This window comes from Marmota marmota, unplaced genomic scaffold, assembly GCF_001458135.2.
Source record: "Marmota marmota marmota unplaced genomic scaffold, marMar, whole genome shotgun sequence".
Classification (NCBI taxonomy): Eukaryota; Metazoa; Chordata; class Mammalia; order Rodentia; family Sciuridae; genus Marmota; species Marmota marmota.
This window is the reverse complement of record NW_025999913.1, coordinates 7,406,210-7,421,703: the sequence shown is the minus strand read 5'-3', so window position 1 is coordinate 7,421,703 and position 15,494 is coordinate 7,406,210. Positions and strand designations below refer to the sequence as shown.

At 38.0% G+C, this 15,494-nt stretch overlaps 1 protein-coding gene across 1 annotated transcript in view; it reads right to left on the bottom strand.

Moving 5' to 3' along the window:
- The window catches only part of Sycp2l (synaptonemal complex protein 2 like), a 122,042-nt gene that overhangs the window by 40,956 nt on the left and 65,592 nt on the right, over positions 1-15,494 (bottom strand). The window lies entirely within an intron of this gene.

Below are 15,494 nucleotides of genomic sequence, written 5' to 3'. Positions count from 1 at the left end.
GTAGATGGGGTAGAGAGAGAAGAGGGGAGGGGAGGGGAGGGGGGATAGTTGAGGATAGGAAAGGTAGCAGAATACAACAGTTACTAATAGGGCATTATGTAAAAATGTGGATGTGTAACCCATGTGATTCTGCAATCTGTATTTGGGGTAAAAATGGGAGTTCATAACCACTTGAATCTAATGTATGAAATATGATATGTCAAGAGCTTTGTAATGTTTTGAACAACCAATAAAATAAATAAATAAATAACAAAAGAACAGCATTAAAATATCCCCTGTATTTGGGAACTAACCTAAATTTTACTAAATAACTGGTTAAAAAAAAAAAAAAAACGTTAACAAGGAAAAAATATTTAGCTCAAGTCGCCATGAAAACCCTCCATACCAAAATAAGGCAACACACAAGCAAAGCATTTCTAAGGAGCAATCTGAAGTATATTTCTCAAGAAACAAGAAAGGTTAAAAATAAATGAGGATTCAACCAAAAAGTTGGAAAGAGAAATTCAAGATGGCTGAGCAGAGGTGCCCTGTCTGTCACCACAGAGAAGAGCTGAGCAACCAGGGAAGCCGAGTTTTGAGAGAAGAGATTGAGGGAGAAGGGCAAAAATCAGCCAGGAAGCGCACAACCCTAAACGGCATGGAGAGAGGGAAAGGTGAGCTGGAGAGAAGATGGAAGGAAATTGCAGCTTCCAATTGTGGCTCAGTGGTGGGGCTGGCGTGGGGGGCGGGTAGAGATGCCACGTTGCTGAGAAGAGGTAAACAGGGAGCACCCACAGCGCCCATTACTGCAGCAGAGCAGTAGTCCTAACTGCAGGAGAATTCCATGGAGCTCACCGATTTTAGATCCAGAGTGGGGTCCGAGTCCCCACCTGGAATCCAAGCTGGGTAAGCATCACTGGTGGACACCGTCCTGCCTCAGGGACCGGCAGCTGGTCCCCCAACGCTGTGACAGCCTTTTGTCGGGTGAGCACCTCACAGGGCAGAAAACAGGCTCCTCAGCATCCTGCAGCCTCAGGACTGGGAGCTGCGAGAGCCACAAGCCTGATCCCCACTGTGCTCATCACATAGGCAGGAGGGGAGGTCATCTTGGAACTGTCACTTCTAGTGGTAAAATCCTGGGATCACCGATGATACTTGTCCCTTGGAGCCTGAAGAAGTTGCCATCTGTGTCCAAGACTGCAGACCAAAGCCACCATCCCCAGCATCACCCACAAACCAGGCCAGCAAGAGAAAGTCTCCTCCACATACTGCAGTTCCAGGAATTTCAGTGCCGTGAGTACCAACCTGACCTGCGTGTGCCCCAGAGGACTAGGGAATATGTCATTCATGGCTGGTCGCCATGTGACCAGAGGTGCTGGTGCTCACCAGCCTAGGCATCAACCAAACTTTTCTTGGAACATAAAGAAAGTCCCATATCTTCCGGGAAGTGGCTACCAGGGCTGCAGCTCCAACACTACCAGTAATCATCCCATAGAACCCAGTGTCAGTCCCCTTTGTGTCCCATGAAATTTAACCTGAGGACACACTGCCACAGACCCAGCATCATCCATCTCATCCTATGGCCCCAGAACTGTGGCTGCAGATGCCAAGGTCCAGGTATCTCCCATATTCATCCTGAAGGATCTGGGAAAGATCTTCTCATCCTGACTCTGGAACTATGGCTTCTAATGCCACCAGCCTTGGTGTCACCTATACAGTACCCTCCACCTCTTGCACAACCAAGATGATGGCAACTGTTGCCATAAGTGCCAGTTCCTTCTGTGCTCAACTCTGAGAGCTGAGGGCATGCACTTTGGAAGCCTCTGTCCACTGCAAAGTTGGGTAAGTACTTCTGTGGACTGCTGCAGCAGAGATTAACGAGGCACTGAAAGAGTGGAGGCGGGAGCAGGGACAATGAAGAAAGCCTCTGAGACACTATTAAGCCAATAAATATTTGCATTATGTGAATTCCAGAAGGCAGTAGAAAGACAGTGAAGACGTCTTCATGAAATAGCAGAAAACATCTCAAATCTTCAAGGACGCGTGCACATCTAAGTACAATAAACTCAAAGGAGTTCATGGAGGTTCAACAAAAAAATAAAATTAAATTAAAGGAAGACCTTCACCAAGGCATGGAAGAGCCAAACTGTCAAAAGGGTAAGACAAAGAATTCTGAAAACACCAACAGAAAATTGTCAAGTCCCATATCAGGGGAAGCCCACCAGGCTTATAGCAGATTTCTCAGGAGAAATCTTACAGGCCAAAGGGAATGAGAAGATATATTCAAAAATCAAGAAGGAAAAAAAAAAAAAAAACACCTCACTAACCAAGAATACCATACCCAGCAAAACTACTCTTCAGAATTGGAGAAGTCGAGTCTATCCCAGAGAGGCAGGAACTGAGGGTGTTCACTACCTACAGTCTAGCCCCACAAGAAATGCTTCGTGGAATCCTCCACTAGAAACGAAAGGAAGGGAACCATGGAAACCACTACTGTGCAAACACACAGATTTACAAAAGTCACTCCAACAACATATACGTTACAGAAGTCATTCCAACAACATATACATTACAAAAGTCACTCCAACAACATACACGTGAAAGAGAAGAAAATCAAAACTTGGCGTGTCCGGAAACTACCAAGTCACAAAGACACATAAAAATAGAGGTGGAAAGGAACAAAGTCTACAAACAATGAAGGGGAAGAGAATGAAATGACAGGAAGAAGTCCACACCTATCGATAAGAGCCCTGAATATAAATGAATTAAATCATCGACAGACAGGCTTGCCAAATGGATTTTAAAAACAACCTGACTCTGCTGCCTACAAGAAACTGACATTAATGGTGAACATTTAGCAGAATAAAAGGATTTAAAATAGGTATACGAGTAGAAGCCAAAGGCAAACTGGAATGGTTACCCTCCTATCGGATAGAGCAGACTTTAAATCAAAAACTGTGAAAGGGACAAAGAAGGCCATCGTACATTGATAAAATGATCAATTCAGCAAGAGACTATACAACATATATGTACCCAACAATCGACCACTAAAACAAATACTGAAATCAAAGGGAGAAACAAAATACTAAACAATATTAGTTAGGGGCTTTAACATCCCACTTCCCTCAATGAACACATCATCCAGACAGAAAAATCAACAAATCAGTTCCAACCAGCACCATCTGCAATCAAGAGAGCCAGGAACCTGACATTAACTGAACATTTCACCCACGAGCAACACAGTGCACATTTTTCTTACCAACACACAGAAAATTCTCTTAGATTATATGCTAACTTACTAATCGAGTCCTAGTAAATTTTTTAAAAAACTGAAATCGTATGCATTTTCTCAGACCACAATGGAATAAAACAAATCAAAAAGGATAGAAAGTGTATGAATAAATGGAAATTGAATAACATGCTCCTAAGTGTCCAAGGGATAATCGAGGAAATTAGAAGGAAAATTTTTAAAGTATTTTTTAGTTGTCAATGGACCTTTATTTTATTTATTGATACATGGTGCTGAGAATCAAATCCAGCGCCTCACACATGCTAGGCAAGCGCTCTGTCACCGAGCCACAGCCCCAGACCTAGAAGAAAATTTTTCAAAAAGGCTTGAAACAAATTAGAATGACTCAATGGTATATCAAAATCTGGAATGCAGAGAAAGCGGTACCAAGAGGCAAGTTTATAGGAACAAATGCACATACACAAAAATAGATCTTTAATAAACAGCCTAACAATGCACCTCAAGGACTTAGAGGTAACCAAAACCAGCAGAAAATCCTCAACAATAAAGATCAAAGCATAAATAAAGTCTAAACTATAAACACAATCCATAAAATGTTGGTTTTTGGGAAAAAAAAATGAAATTGGCAAACCTTTAACCAGACTAATCAAGACAAAAAAGAGACTACACAAACAAAATTAGTAGAGATGAAAAAGGAGACATTATAACTGATGCCACTGAAATACAAGGGATCATAAGAAACCCCTGTGGACAACTATATGCTAAAACACTGCCAAACATGGAAGAAATGGACAGACTTCTGGACACGTATGACATGGCAAAATTAAGACACCAAATGCACCAATAACTAATAATGAGGATCAAAACCCAAATCTCCTAACAAAGAAGACTGGACTGGATGGCTTCACTGCTGAATTTTACCAACGTTTTTATTTGTTCTAATTAGTTAGCCATGACACCAGAATATATTTTGATACGTTATACATGAATGGAGTGTGACTTCTCATTCTTCTGGTTGTACGTAGAGTTACACTGGTCATTTGATAATATATGTACTTAGGGTAATAATGTCCAGTTTATTCTACTATCCTTTCTACCCCCATAGCCCTCTCCTCTCTTCACTCCCCTATCTAGTCCAAAGTACCTCTGTTCTTCCCTAGAGTCCCCCTTATTAAATTAGCATTCACATATCAGAAAACATTCAGCCTTTGGTTTTACTGGGATTGGCTTATTTCACTTACCATGATATGTTCTCCAGCTCCACCCATTTACCAGCAAATGCCATAATATCATTCTTCTTTAACGCTGAGTAATATTCCACCATATATATACACACCACATTTTTTGATCCATTCATCTGTTGAAGGGCATCTAGGTTGGTTTCATAGCTTAGCTATTTGCTATAAACATTGATGTGGCTGCAACAGTGTAATATGCTGATTTTAAGTCCTTTGTGTATAAATAGAGGAGTGGGATAGCTGGGTCAAAAATGTTGATTCCATTCCAAATTTTCTGAGGAATCTCCAAACCACTTTCCTTAATGGTTGCACCAATTTGCATTCCCACCGCCAATGTAAGCATATACCTTTTTCCCAACATTCTCACCAACACTTATTGTTTGTGTTCTTGATAATTGCCATTCTGACTGGAGTGAGATGAAATCTTAGTTTTGATTTGCATTTCTCTAATTGCTAGAAATGTGGAACATTTTTTCACATATTTGTTGGTCAATCGTATTTCTTCTTCTGAGAAGTGTCTGTTCAGTTCCTTAACTCATTAATTGATTGGATTATTTGGGGTTTGGGGGGCATTAAGTTTTGATATATCTTGGAGATTAATGCTCTGAGGTACATGGGGTAAAGATTTTCTCCTATTCTGTAGGCTCTCTCTTCATGTTATTGTCTCCTTTGCTGTGAAGATAGGCATTTATCAATTGTTGATTTTATTCCTCGCACTTAAGGAGTCTTGTTAAGGAAGTCAGTTCCTAAGCTAACATGGTGAAGATCTGGTCCTACTTTTTCTTCTATTAGGCACAGGGTCTCTGTTGTAGGTCTCTGTTGCATAAGTCCTTGCTCCACCTTGAGTTTTGTGCAGAGTGAGAGATAAGGGGTTTAATTTCATTTTGTTGCATATGGATTTCCAGTTTTCCCAGCACCATTTGTTGAATAGGCCATTTTTTTCCAATATATGTTTTTGGCACCTTCATCTGGTCTAACTACTTGTGTGGGTTTGTCTCTGTCTTCTATTCTGAACCAATGATCTATGCGTCCGTTTGGGTGCCAATACCATGCTGCTTTTGTTACTATAGCTCTATAGTATAGTTTAAGGGTTTCACACATGTGGTGTAGGAACTTGTTCTTAGCCCACGACTTCACCTGCCCACCCCACAATTCCTGGTCTCTGATGAAGTCTCCAAACTTGATCTCTTCTACCCCCGCCTTTTCAAATCCCTAGTCAGGCGCTTCTGTCCCAGCTGGTCCCTGGAGGGGAAGGGGGAAGCCGCGTGGACTTCTATAACAATATTCGCCTGAGTAAACCTCTCTCCATGCTTGATTTTCTCCTGGCTACTTAAGGCACTCTGTCATGTAGAGTGGATTTCCCAGGTTCGTTTTTCAGGCCAGACTCAGGCCTGCCAAGAATCCACTCCCCCAGCTGCCGGTCCCTGCCACCACAGCTTCACAATGGTTCCTTCTGCTGAGCACTATGCACACCACCGAGAGAGATGGTGGCTTCCCTCCTAACACACAGATACTGTGCAGCACAGGTGTTTTTTCAAGCAGTGTCTCTGATCTCTAAATTCTCTGTACCCTGACATGCCTCAGTGTTCCCAAGAATGGGGGCTCCTTGAATTCCTTTATTGCTTTACTGTTTTCATGCAGGGACTCTCCCGGCTTGTACCTCCAGGAGCTATCACAGCTGAGGGGCTGGGGACCTTCCCCTTGCTTAATTTATACAAGATCTCCTGAGTCCCTGAGCAGTTTTGAGTGTCAGAATTAAATTCCAGTAAAGCCTCCCTCCCCCCATTTTTGATTATTCACCCACCTAGTGAGAAGCTGCCTGTCTGCTTTTCTTGGCTCACGCCATGGAGCCACTAAGGAAGGGACCCGTATATTCCACCATCTTGCCACCTCCCTCTGAATTTTACCAAATTTTTAAAGAAAAACTTAGGCCAGTTCTTCTCAAAATATTCCACAGAATTGAAAGAAAAGGAACTAACTATTCCAAGTTAATGAGTTAACTGCATGACCCAGTTACCAAAACCTGTCAAGACACACAAAGGCAAACCACAGACCTATGTCCCTGATGAACACAGATGCAAAATCAACAAAACACTAGCAAATTGAGTTCCACGGCACATCAAAAAGGTCATGTCATACACTGTGATCAAACTGGTTATATGTCAAAGATGTAAGGTGTCACAGCACATGCACATCCTCATATCAACAGAATGAATAAACATCACGTTCATCTCAACAGATACAAGGAAATGATAAAGTCAACATTCCTTCATGATAAGAGCCCTGAACAAATTAGGTATAGAAGGATTATACCTCAACATAATAAAGGCTATATATGACAAAAAAATAGCCAGTAATACACTGAATGGGGAAAATCTGAAAGTATTTCCTCTAGGATCAGGAAGAAGAAAAAAAGCATCTACTCTCGCTTTTATTTAATATGGTGGTAGAAGCTTTAGTCAGAGCAATTAGACAAAGAAGTAAGAGGAATACAAATAGGAAAGGAGGAAGTCAAATAGGATGGTATGATACATACATAAAATAAACCTATGAAATCAACCAAATTATGCTATGTGTATGCACAAATAAATCATGGTGCATCCCATGTCTATGTATAAGTATCATGCACCAACTTAAAAAAAAAATAGAAGGGAGACCAGTAGAGGAAGGGAATTGAGGGAAGAAAGGAAAAGAGAGGGAAAGTATTGAGGGAATTAAATTGATTAGATTGTTATGTGCTTGTATGAATCTCACACTGAATCCAAATATTATATATAATTATAATGAACCAATACAAATTTTAAAAAAGAAACCTAAAGACTATCAGAATACTGTTAAAATAAATGAACTCAGTAAAGTAGGATACTAATCAACATACAAAGTCAGTAGCTTTCCTACATACCAATAATTCCTAAGAAATCAAGAAAGCAATCCTCTTCAGAATAGCTACCAAAAAAAAAAAAAAAATGAAATGCCTGTGAATAAGCTTATCCAAGGAAGTAAAAGACATCCACAATGAAAGTTCACAAACAGATGTAGAAATTCAAGAAAACACAAGATGACAACAAGATCTCCTATGTCCATGGATTGAAAGATTAACATTAAAATGTCCACACTACACAAAGCCAACTGTAGGTTTAACGCAACCTCCATCAAAATAACAGTGACATTCCTGACAGGGCTGGAAAGAATAATATAAAATCCACATGGAAGCACAAAATGCTCTAAATAGTCAGAACAATCTTGAATAAGAAGAGCAAACCGGAGATGTCAAACACCTTATTTCAAGACATACTACTGTGCTATTGTAACCAAAACCACATAAAAACAGACTAACAGACCAATGGAACATAATCTACATATCAGAAATAAACTTCTGCATCCATAGCTAACTCATTCTTGACAAAGGTACCAAAAACATATGTAAACAGAGAAAGCACAGCCTCTTCAACAAATGGTGTTAGAAAACCTGGACCTCCACATGCAGAAAACTAAAACTTGACCCTCTTACCTTGCACAAAAACAACTGAAAATGGGTCAAAATCCAAATGTAAGACCTGAATCTCTGGAACTACTAGAAGAAAACAGAAGATGCAGATCAAGATCAAGACTTGGTATAGCAATGATTATCTGGATAGAAACCCAAAAGCAATGATTGGTAAATGGAATTATTTCAAACTCAAAAGATTCTGTACAGCAAAGGAAACAATCAACATAGTAAAGACATAACCCCACAGAATGGGAGAAAATATTTGTGAGCTATTCATCTAACAAAGGGTTAATATTCAGAACACATAAAGAACTCAAAACCTTAATTTAAAAAGAAGTAATCCATGGGCTGGGGTTGTGGCTCAGTGGTAGAGCGCTTGCCTAGCATGGGTGAGGCACTGGGTTCAGTTCTCAGCACCACGTGTAAATACATAAAGATCCATCAACTAAAAATATTTAAAAAAGTGATCCAATTTAGAAACTGGTCAATGATATGAATAGACACTTCTCCAAAGAAAAAATATAAATGGGCAACTAAATATATTAAAAAATGTCCAATATCACTAACCAGCTGGGAAATGCAAATCAAAACTATAATGAGACATTTAAATAACTAATTGTCTACTATCAAAAAAACCAGAAAAATAAAAATAAAAAGGAGGAGGAGGAGGAGAAAGAGGAAGGGGAAGAAAAGGAAGAGGAGGAGGCAGAGGAAATAAAAAAAAATGCTGATGGGGGATATGGAGAAAAAGGAACTCCTATGTGCTGTTGGTGGGAATGTTAATCAATGCAGCCACTATGGAAAACAATATGGAGGTTCCTCAAAAAAAAAAAAAAAAAAAAAAAAAGCTACCACATGATCTAGCTATATTCCTGATAGTGGAAATGAAATCCAAGAGAACATACAAAACAGATACCCGCATATCCATGTTTATTGTGGCATGCATTAGCTAAGATACAAAATCAGTTAAGTGTCCGCCGATAGATGAAGGATCATGTGATGTACATACATAATGAAGTATTATTTAGTCATTAAAAATGAAATACTGTCATTTGTAGCAACACAGATAGAACTGGAGTATATCGTGTTAGGCAAAATAAGTTAGACACAGAAAAGACAATTACTACATGTTCTCTTTCATGTGTGGAAACTAAATAAATTGACCTGAAAATATAATAGTGATTAAAGGGACTAAGAAGGGCATTGAGGGTGAGGGGAAAAGAAGGGTGATTGGATATGATCAGAGCATGCTGTAAGCATGTATGGAAATATCATACCAAATTCCATTAATATCAATGTTAGTATTAAAAAAAACACAGTGGGATCAAAGATCTAAATGTAAAATCTGAAGATACAAAATTACTATACAAGAACATAGGAAATGCTTCAAGTCATTGGGATAGCCAGTGATTTTTCAGATAGAACTCCAAAGGTATAGGTCATAAAATAAAAATGGATAAATGGGATTATATCAAACCAAGAACCTTCTGCACAGCAAAGAAAACAACCCACAAAGTAAGCAATCTACAGAAGTGGAGAAAATATTTGAAATTATGCTTATGTTGAGAAATTAACATCCATAATGTAAGAAGAACTCAAAAATCTGAACACTATAAAAACGACCCGTTTTTTTAAAAAGTGGGCTAGAGGGGATGGAGTTATGCCTCAGTGACAGAGCACTCACCTAGCATGCATGAGGCACCGAGTTCAATCCTCAGCACCACATAAAAAATGAAATAAAGGTAAAAAAAATTGGGTTAAAGATCTGAATGACATTTCTCAAAAACACAAGTGGCCAACAAGCATGTTTACAATAGTTACAAAAGAAATTCTTAGGAATAAATTTAACCCAAAAAGCAAAAGATCAATGAAAACCACAAAACATTTATGAAAGAAATTGAAGAAGACATGAAAAGGTAGAAAGACGTCCCATGTTCATGGATTAGAAGAATTGGAATTATTAAAATGGCCATACTACCCATGGCAATGTACAGGTTCAACGCAATCCCTATCAAAACACCAACAAGATTCTTTAAAAATTCTAAAATTTAATGGAACCACAGAAAGAATCCAGAATAGCCATCTTGAAAGAGAAAAATAAGATGAACAATAACAAAGAAGAAGGGATTATAATACCTTACTTCAAAACATGCTACAAAGCCATAGTAATCAAAACAGCATGGTACATAAAAACAAACACTTGCCAAATGAAATAAAAAGCTGGAGGCAAGCCGGGTGTGCAACTATGGCAACCTGATTTTTTTTTTCCTGTAACGGAATTTGAACTCAGGGTGCTCTATCACTCAGCCACATCTCCGTCACTTTTTATTTTTAATTTTGAGGCAGGGTCTCTTTAAGTTGCCTAGCTGACCTCCAACTTGCAATCTTCCTGCCTCAGCCTTCTGAGTTGCTGGGGTTACAGGCATGCACCACCATGTCTGGACAGCAAGCCGATTTTTGACAAAGGTGCTAAGCACACACATCAGAGAGGCCTTTTAGTAAAAAGTGCTGGGAAGATGGATATGCATGTGCAGAAAAATGAAGCTAGTCCCTTATCTTTCAGCAGCTATAGAAATCAACTCAAAGTGGATTAAAGACTTTCATATAAGACCTGGAACTATGAAATTGTTACAAGAAAACATTGGAATGGGCTAGGAATTTTGGGACAAGACCAAAAGCACTGAAAATCAAAGCAAAAACAGACAAACTACATCAAACTAAAATGCCTCTGCAAAGGAAATATTAGATGGAAGAGATAACCTATAGAGTGGGAGAAATTATTTGTGACCCACACATCTGACAAGGGACAGATATCCAGAATATATAGGCAACTCTAAAAACTCAACAGCCAAACAGGAAACAAAAACCCAAATGACTCAGGTTTTTGAGGAAGATACATCTCAACAGACATTTCTCAAAAGCATACATACAAACGGCCAACAGGTATGCAAAAAAGTTCAACATTGCTCACCATCAGGGAAATGCAAACCCAAACCACAAGGACATATCACCTGCCCCCATTTAGAAGGGGTATTTATCAAAAGACTAATGCTACCCTGTGCTTGTAAGAATGTGGAGAAAAGGGAACCTTGCACATTGCTGATGGGAATGTGACTCAGTACAGCCATTAGGGAAAAAGAGTATGTAAACTTCGGATGATCAATCCCACTGATGGGTATATATCCAAAGGAAATTGAATCAGTATGTGGAGAGACATCTGCTCTCTCATGTTCACTGCAGCACTATTCACAAGAGCTAAAGATGGGAACCACCAAAGCATTCCTCATCTCATGAGTGGATAAAGAAAATGTGGTACATATACACAGTGGAATTCTAGTCAACCATAAAAAGTAAAAAAAAATCCTGTCATTTGCAGCAACATGGATGGAAATGGAGATTTTTACATTAGGTGAAATAAGCCAAGTACAGAGGACAAGTACCATACACATGTTTCCTTACATGTAAACTTTCACATGGAATCTCATAGAAGCTGAGAGTGGAATGGTGTCTGCCAGGAGTCAGAGCGTAGGGGATCGGGTTGACCAGGTAAAAACTCTTGATGTACTTTTCTTTGAGGACTATGGGGAAAGGCTGAACAGTGGATGGAGATAGGTGGGAACAAGTTCTGGTGTGCTATTACATACCAAGTTCACCATAGATAACCGTGAAGTTCTGTGCATTGCAAAAAGCTGGGAGAAAACATTTTCAAAGTGTGCACCATAAGGAAATGATAAATGTTTGAGGAGCTAAATTTTTAGCCTGATCTAATCATCAGGCAATGTATCCAGGGACTTATATATTACATAGTACTCCATTAATACGTACAATTTTCGGTTTTGTATGTCAATTAAAAACAAATGCATAAAAGAACCACTGATGAAAGAATTAACAGTGGCATTTACATGAATGAACCATACATCTGACCATACATCTTCAATGCATTCTGCTGTGATATATAACAAGTTAGAATAATTTTTTTAAAAAAGAAAAAAATAAAACAAAACCATGTGCATGCACTTATATTTTATAAAAGCACCTATAAACAAAATTTTAATATTAATTACAATGTTTACTTGTTGGAGGGAGAGATATGACCTTGAGGAATCTCAGAAAGACAAAGAAAGGAACTCTGAGCACCCAGACAAAAAGACCAAGTCACTTAAGTGGAAAAAACACCACTAAAATACAGTGGAACATTACAAAGTCCTCAAAAAATAAGTAAATCAAAAATTTGTACCAAGTCAACTTGAAAGTTACAAAGAGGTTACAAGGAAAACAGACTTGGTAGTAAAGCAATTTTTAAAATCTTAAAAGGCAACAAAATATATAATAACAGTAGAATTTTTATAAAATATATGGCAATCTCCAGGATATGCAAAGAACTCAAAAACTTAACAGAACAAACAAACAAAAAACCCCCAATAACCCAATCAATAAATGGGCAAAGTGAACAGGCACTTCATTGAATACAATGGTCAACAAATACATGAAAAAATGTTCAACCTCTCTAGCAATTAGAGAAATGGAAATTAAAACTTCACTGAGAGTCCATCTCACTACAGTCAGAATGGCAGTTATCAAGAATACAAGCAACAATAAGTGTTGGCAAGGATGTGGGGGAAGAGGTACTCTCTTATGTTACTGGTGGGACTGAAAATTGGTGCAACCACTATGGAAAGTAGTATGGAGATTACTTTAAAAACTAGGAATGGAGGGGCTAGAGCCGTGGCTCAGTGGTAGAGCACTTGCCTGGCATGTGTGAAGCACAGGGTTTGATTCTCAGCACTGCATATGAATAAACAAAGATCCATTAACAACTAAAAATATATTATATATAGTATAATATATATTATATAATACAATATATTATATTCCTATTATATATGTATATATAATAGGAATAGAATCACCATTTGACCCAGTTATCTCATCCCTTGGTATATATTCAAAAGACTTAAAATCAGCATATCACAGTGATGCAGCCACATCAATGTTTATAGCAGCTCATCTCACAATAGCTAAGCTATGGAAGCAACCTAGCTGCCCTTCAGTAGGTGAATGAATAAAGAAACTGTGGTGTGTATATGTGTGTGTGTGTGTATATATATATACACACACATACAATGGAATATTACTCAGCATTGAGAGAGAATAAAATCATGGCATTTGCAGGTAAATGGATGGAGTAGGAGAACATAATGCTAAGAAGCCAATCCCAAATAACCAAAGGCTGAATGTTTTCTCTGATAAGTGGATGCTGATCCATAATGGGGGTGGGGGAGCGCATGGGAGGAATGGAGGAAGTTTAGATAGGGCAAAGGGGAGAAAAGGGAAGGGAAGGAGCATGGGGGTAGGAAAGGCAGTGGAATGAGATGGAAAACATTGTCTTAAGTATATGTACGAAGACACAAATGGTACAACTGTACTTTGTGTACAACCAGAGACACGAAAAATTGTGCTCTATATGTGTACTATGAATTGAAATGCATTCTTCTGTGATATATAACAAATTATAATTTAAAAAAAACATGTATTGAGCAAAAGAATGAATAAATGCAAGAATAAACGGATGAATGTTTTCGGACTTATGATGTATCACACAATATGACATTGACAGTGGCATCAATCACTTCAATGTCACATGTTTGAACCACTATACTTGAGCAAGTAGGCAGGCTAGGAATTTTTGTGAGTTCATGAACAGGGACTATCCTGAGGGTTTGTTGTTTTTTTTTTTTTTATGAAACACAGGTTTTCTCAACTTCTATCATTTTCTGGAATGTAACTTGATTCATTATTATATATTGTAACAGCAACTAATTCTTATAGTAGAAATAAAGAGAAGTACAAATAAAAAAAGAAATATCTTTTAAATAACCTTTGAATCAATAAAGAAATAAAAATAAAAATGGAAGATATTTAAAAGTAAACAACAAATATCGTATCTAAGAGACTCACCTAAAGCAGTACTTAACAGCATTAGATGTATTATTAAACAGTAAATGACATCTGAGTTTTGGTAGAAAAGAACATCACATAACTAACCACAGAGAAAAGACTGGTGAATTAGGATTCATTAAAATTAAAAATTTTATCTATCAAAGGAGATCATAAACACATCATATAAGAAAGATATACAAAACTCAAAGTGAAAGGAGATGTGTACAGCGTATCTAACTAGGTACTAGTGTGCAGGGCTGGTACATAAAGTACACCTAGGGATCAATATAAAATGACAATTCTATAGACAACTGACCCAGACATTTTAGACACTACACAAGAGGAAATTCAAATATCTAATAAACAATAGATAGGAACATTTGAATTAAAACTTCAATGTACATAGGAGAAAAATTTTAAAACCAAGAATTTTAAAATACTTGTCAAGGATCTGAAGCAACGTAACTTTCATACAAGCTGGTGGAAAAGCAAGTTTATTCAACTACATTGGAAAAGTATTTTGGCACCTCTCAGACTGTGAAAGATATACACTCTATAACCCATAATCCTACTCCTAAAAACATATCTGGAAAAAACACTTTCACACATTTATCAGGAGAAATGTGTATGATTTTTAAGAATGGCTTTAACTATAACCACCCAAAGCTTCAAAATGCAAACATCCTACAGTACTGGGATGGTGACTATGGTATTTCATGTAACTGAATGCTAAATTGTAATGAAGAATAATATACTTCACACACATTCATCGGCATAAACGGATCTTAAAAATGACCAAACAGAAAGAACAGGCCACACAAGATAGACGCAACATAATTTCATTTGTTTACATACAAAAAAGAAAAAAAATCACAAAAGAGCAGAAGGATTTTCATATAATTGAGGACAGTCGCTACCTCTGAGGGATGGAGGAAGTGAACCGAGAATTGCTCAATACGGAAGGATTCTAAGCTAGTGTTCTAGTCCTCAGTCTAAGCTGTGGCTGCACAAGTGTTCACCTGACAATCATTCACTGAACTGTACACATGCTTCACAGTCTCTTCTGAATATGCATAATGTTTTTCCCAATGCAAAAATTTAAAAATAAGAGCAGTGGAATCACAACAAAAGATAATGCCCCTGGTGAGAGAAAAGGGTGGAATGGATTTCAGGTGGAGAATGTTTAGAAGTAATAGTAATGTCGCATTTCTAAAACTAGATAGTCACAAATATTTGTCGTGTGGATATTCTGAATATGCTATGTGCAATTTATAATGAATTGAAATGTTGATATTTAACATACAGTTAAGAAACCTCATGAAGAACAGCTACATACTATATTAGCATATTATTATGTGAACATGTGTATTCATATATTAGTGAGTTGTTACACTAATATGACCTTGAGGACTAGCTCAGGAACCTTCCATCACTGTGTGATAAAATGAATTTAGAAGTTTTAATAACTTGGTTGCATCTTTTAAACATCTCTTACAAACTGAGAGTAGCCTACACACAGGGGGATGAAACAAATTCCTGGGCCCGATCTCAGAGAAGTGCCCCCCCGTTGTGTCCTCTGCAGAGGCAGCGGGGCAGT